The sequence below is a fragment of the Leiobunum rupestre genome, chromosome 2 (genome assembly GCF_980474605.1).
Source record: "Leiobunum rupestre chromosome 2, qqLeiRupe1.1.hap1, whole genome shotgun sequence".
Taxonomy (NCBI): Eukaryota; Metazoa; Arthropoda; class Arachnida; order Opiliones; family Sclerosomatidae; genus Leiobunum; species Leiobunum rupestre.
The window spans coordinates 83332337-83338336 of NC_143385.1; positions in this window are offsets into that span (position 1 = coordinate 83332337).

The window sequence follows — 6000 nt, forward strand, 5'->3', positions numbered from 1 at the left end:
GCCGAAATTGTCAGGTGATGCTGTTGAGGGTTTCGTTCTTCTTATTAACCCCCATCGAGATGGTCTAGTGCCGCACCTCCAAGTATTTCTTCTCCATCGGTCTAACGCCATGCCAAAATTGTCAGGTGATGCTGTTGAGGGTTTCGTTCTTCTTATTCACCCCCATCGAGATGGTCTAGTGCCGCACCTCCAAGTATTTCTTCTCCATCGGTCTAACGCCATGCCAAAATTGTCAGGTGATGCTGTTGAGGGTTTCGTTCTTCTTATTCACCCCCATCGAGATGGTCTAGTGCCGCACCTCCAAGTATTTCTTCTCCATCGGTCTAACGCCATGCCGAAATTGTCAGGTGATGCTGTTGAGGGTTTCGTTCTTCTTATTAACCCCCATCGAGATGGTCTAGTGCCGCACCTCCAAGTATATCTTCTCCATCGGTCTAACGCCATGCCAAAATTGTCATGTGATGCTGTTGAGGGTTTCGTTCTTCTTATTCACCCCCATCGAGATGGTCTAGTGCCGCACCTCCAAGTATTTCTTCTCCATCGGTCTAACGCCATGCCAAAATAGTCAGGTGATGCTGTTGAGGGTTTCGTTCTTCTTATTCACCCCCATCGAGATGGTCTAGTGCCGCACCTCCAAGTATTTCTTCTCCATCGGTCTAACGCCATGCCAAAATTGTCAGGTGATGCTGTTGAGGGTTTCGTTCTTCTTATTCACCCCCATCGAGATGGTCTAGTGCCGCACCTCCAAGTATTTCTTCTCCATCGGTCTAACGCCATGCCAAAATTGTCAGGTGATGCTGTTGAGGGTTTCGTTCTTCTTATTCACCCCCATCGAGATGGTCTAGTGCCGCACCTCCAAGTATTTCTTCTCCATCGGTCTAACGCCATGCCAAAATTGTCAGGTGATGCTGTTGAGGGTTTCGTTCTTCTTATTCACCCCCATCGAGATGGTCTAGTGCCGCACCTCCAAGTATTTCTTCTCCATCGGTCTAACGCCATGCCGAAATTGTCAGGTGATGCTGTTGAGGGTTTCGTTCTTCTTATTAACCCCCATCGAGATGGTCTAGTGCCGCACCTCCAAGTATTTCTTCTCCATCGGTCTAACGCCATGCCAAAATTGTCAGGTGATGCTGTTGAGGGTTTCGTTCTTCTTATTCACCCCCATCGAGATGGTCTAGTGCCGCACCTCCAAGTATTTCTTCTCCATCGGTCTAACGCCATGCCAAAATTGTCAGGTGATGCTGTTGAGGGTTTCGTTCTTCTTATTCACCCCCATTGAGATGGTCTAGTGCCGCACCTCCAAGTATTTCTTCTCCATCGGTCTAACGCCATGCCAAAATTGTCAGGTGATGCTGTTGAGGGTTTCGTTCTTCTTATTCACCCCCATCGAGATGGTCTAGTGCCGCACCTCCAAGTATTTCTTCTCCATCGGTCTAACGCCATGCCAAAATTGTCAGGTGATGCTGTTGAGGGTTTCGTTCTTCTTATTCACCCCCATCGAGATGGTCTAGTGCCGCACTTCCAAGTATTTCTTCTCCATCGGTCTAACGCCATGCCAAAATTGTCAGGTGATGCTGTTGAGGGTTTCGTTCTTCTTATTCACCCCCATCGAGATGGTCTAGTGCCGCACCTCCAAGTATTTCTTCTCCATCGGTCTAACGCCATGCCAAAATTGTCAGGTGATGCTGTTGAGGGTTTCGTTCTTCTTATTCACCCCCATCGAGATGGTCTAGTGCCGCACCTCCAAGTATTTCTTCTCCATCGGTCTAACGCCATGCCGAAATTGTCAGGTGATGCTGTTGAGGGTTTCGTTCTTCTTATTAACCCCCATCGAGATGGTCTAGTGCCGCACCTCCAAGTATTTCTTCTCCATCGGTCTAACGCCATGCCAAAATTGTCAGGTGATGCTGTTGAGGGTTTCGTTCTTCTTATTCACCCCCATCGAGATGGTCTAGTGCCGCACCTCCAAGTATTTCTTCTCCATCGGTCTAACGCCATGCCGAAATTGTCAGATGATGCTGTTGAGGGTTTCGTTCTTCTTATTCACCCCCATCGAGATGGTCTAGTGCCGCACCTCCAAGTATTTCTTCTCCATCGGTCTAACGCCATGCCAAAATTGTCAGGTGATGCTGTTGAGGGTTTCGTTCTTCTTATTCACCCCCATCGAGATGGTCTAGTGCCGCACCTCCAAGTATTTCTTCTCCATCGGTCTAACGCCATGCCAAAATTGTCAGGTGATGCTGTTGAGGGTTTCGTTCTTCTTATTCACCCCCATCGAGATGGTCTAGTGCCGCACCTCCAAGTATTTCTTCTCCATCGGTCTAACGCCATGCCAAAATTGTCAGGTGATGCTGTTGAGGGTTTCGTTCTTCTTATTCACCCCCATCGAGATGGTCTAGTGCCGCACCTCCAAGTATTTCTTCTCCATCGGTCTAACGCCATGCCGAAATTGTCAGGTGATGCTGTTGATGGTTTCGTTCTTCTTATTAACCCCCATCGAGATGGTCTAGTGCCGCACCTCCAAGTATTTCTTCTCCATCGGTCTAACGCCATGCCAAAATTGTCAGGTGATGCTGTTGAGGGTTTCGTTCTTCTTATTCACCCCCATCGAGATGGTCTAGTGCCGCACCTCCAAGTATTTCTTCTCCATCGGTCTAACGCCATGCCGAAATTGTCAGGTGATGCTGTTGAGGGTTTCGTTCTTCTTATTCACCCCCATCGAGATGGTCTAGTGCCGCACCTCCAAGTATTTCTTCTCCATCGGTCTAACGCCATGCCAAAATTGTCAGGTGATGCTGTTGAGGGTTTCGTTCTTCTTATTCACCCCCATCGAGATGGTCTAGTGCCGCACCTCCAAGTATTTCTTCTCCATCGGTCTAACGCCATGCCAAAATTGTCAGGTGATGCTGTTGAGGGTTTCGTTCTTCTTATTCACCCCCATCGAGATGGTCTAGTGCCGCACCTCCAAGTATTTCTTCTCCATCGGTCTAACGCCATGCCAAAATTGTCAGGTGATGCTGTTGAGGGTTTCGTTCTTCTTATTCACCCCCATCGAGATGGTCTAGTGCCGCACCTCCAAGTATTTCTTCTCCATCGGTCTAACGCCATGCCGAAATTGTCAGGTGATGCTGTTGAGGGTTTCGTTCTTCTTATTAACCCCCATCGAGATGGTCTAGTGCCGCACCTCCAAGTATTTCTTCTCCATCGGTCTAACGCCATGCCAAAATTGTCAGGTGATGCTGTTGAGGGTTTCGTTCTTCTTATTCACCCCCATCGAGATGGTCTAGTGCCGCACCTCCAAGTATTTCTTCTCCATCGGTCTAACGCCATGCCAAAATAGTCAGGTGATGCTGTTGAGGGTTTCGTTCTTCTTATTCACCCCCATCGAGATGGTCTAGTGCCGCACCTCCAAGTATTTCTTCTCCATCGGTCTAACGCCATGCCAAAATTGTCAGGTGATGCTGTTGAGGGTTTCGTTCTTCTTATTCACCCCCATCGAGATGGTCTAGTGCCGCACCTCCAAGTATTTCTTCTCCATCGGTCTAACGCCATGCCAAAATTGTCAGGTGATGCTGTTGAGGGTTTCGTTCTTCTTATTCACCCCCATCGAGATGGTCTAGTGCCGCACCTCCAAGTATTTCTTCTCCATCGGTCTAACGCCATGCCAAAATTGTCAGGTGATGCTGTTGAGTGTTTCGTTCTTCTTATTCACCCCCATCGAGATGGTCTAGTGCCGCACCTCCCAAGTATTTCTTCTCCATCGGTCTAACGCCATGCCAAAATTGTCAGGTGATGCTGTTGAGGGTTTCGTTCTTCTTATTCACCCCCATCGAGATGGTCTAGTGCCGCACCTCCAAGTATTTCTTCTCCATCGGTCTAACGCCATGCCGAAATTGTCAGGTGATGCTGTTGAGGGTTTCGTTCTTCTTATTCACCCCCATCGAGATGGTCTAGTGCCGCACCTCCAAGTATTTCTTCTCCATCGGTCTAACGCCATGCCAAAATTGTCAGGTGATGCTGTTGAGGGTTTCGTTCTTCTTATTCACCCCCATCGAGATGGTCTAGTGCCGCACCTCCAAGTATTTCTTCTCCATCGGTCTAACGCCATGCCGAAATTGTCAGGTGATGCTGTTGAGGGTTTCGTTCTTCTTATTAACCCCCATCGAGATGGTCTAGTGCCGCACCTCCAAGTATTTCTTCTCCATCGGTCTAACGCCATGCCAAAATTGTCAGGTGATGCTGTTGAGGGTTTCGTTCTTCTTATTCACCCCCATCGAGATGGTCTAGTGCCGCACCTCCAAGTATTTCTTCTCCATCGGTCTAACGCCATGCCAAAATAGTCAGGTGATGCTGTTGAGGGTTTCGTTCTTCTTATTCACCCCCATCGAGATGGTCTAGTGCCGCACCTCCAAGTATTTCTTCTCCATCGGTCTAACGCCATGCCAAAATTGTCAGGTGATGCTGTTGAGGGTTTCGTTCTTCTTATTCACCCCCATCGAGATGGTCTAGTGCCGCACCTCCAAGTATTTCTTCTCCATCGGTCTAACGCCATGCCAAAATTGTCAGGTGATGCTGTTGAGGGTTTCGTTCTTCTTATTCACCCCCATCGAGATGGTCTAGTGCCGCACCTCCAAGTATTTCTTCTCCATCGGTCTAACGCCATGCCAAAATTGTCAGGTGATGCTGTTGAGTGTTTCGTTCTTCTTATTCACCCCCATCGAGATGGTCTAGTGCCGCACCTCCCAAGTATTTCTTCTCCATCGGTCTAACGCCATGCCAAAATTGTCAGGTGATGCTGTTGAGGGTTTCGTTCTTCTTATTCACCCCCATCGAGATGGTCTAGTGCCGCACCTCCAAGTATTTCTTCTCCATCGGTCTAACGCCATGCCGAAATTGTCAGGTGATGCTGTTGAGGGTTTCGTTCTTCTTATTCACCCCCATCGAGATGGTCTAGTGCCGCACCTCCAAGTATTTCTTCTCCATCGGTCTAACGCCATGCCAAAATTGTCAGGTGATGCTGTTGAGGGTTTCGTTCTTCTTATTCACCCCCATCGAGATGGTCTAGTGCCGCACCTCCAAGTATTTCTTCTCCATCGGTCTAACGCCATGCCAAAATTGTCAGGTGATGCTGTTGAGGGTTTCGTTCTTCTTATTCACCCCCATCGAGATGGTCTAGTGCCGCACCTCCAAGTATTTCTTCTCCATCGGTCTAACGCCATGCCAAAATTGTCAGGTGATGCTGTTGAGGGTTTCGTTCTTCTTATTCACCCCCATCGAGATGGTCTAGTGCCGCACCTCCAAGTATTTCTTCTCCATCGGTCTAACGCCATGCCAAAATTGTCAGGTGATGCTGTTGAGGGTTTCGTTCTTCTTATTCACCCCCATCGAGATGGTCTAGTGCCGCACCTCCAAGTATTTCTTCTCCATCGGTCTAACGCCATGCCGAAATTGTCAGGTGATGCTGTTGAGGGTTTCGTTCTTCTTATTCACCCCCATCGAGATGGTCTAGTGCCGCACCTCCAAGAATTTCTTCTCCATCGGTCTAACGCCATGCCGAAATTGTCAGGTGATGCTGTTGAGGGTTTCGTTCTTCTTATTCACCCCCATCGAGATGGTCTAGTGCCGCACCTCCAAGTATTTCTTCTCCATCGGTCTAACGCCATGCCAAAATTGTCAGGTGATGCTGTTGAGGGTTTCGTTCTTCTTATTCACCTCCATCGAGATGGTCTAGTGCCGCACCTCCAAGTATTTCTTCTCCATCGGTCTAACGCCATGCCAAAATTGTCAGGTGATGCTGTTGAGGGTTTCGTTCTTCTTATTCACCCCCATAGAGATGGTCTAGTGCCGCACCTCCAAGTATTTCTTCTCCATTGGTCTAACGCCATGCCAAAATTGTCAGGTGATGCTGTTGAGGGTTTCGTTCTTCTTATTCACCCCCATCGAGATGGTCTAGTGCCGCACCTCCAAGTATTTCTTCTTTATCGGTCTAACGCCATGCCA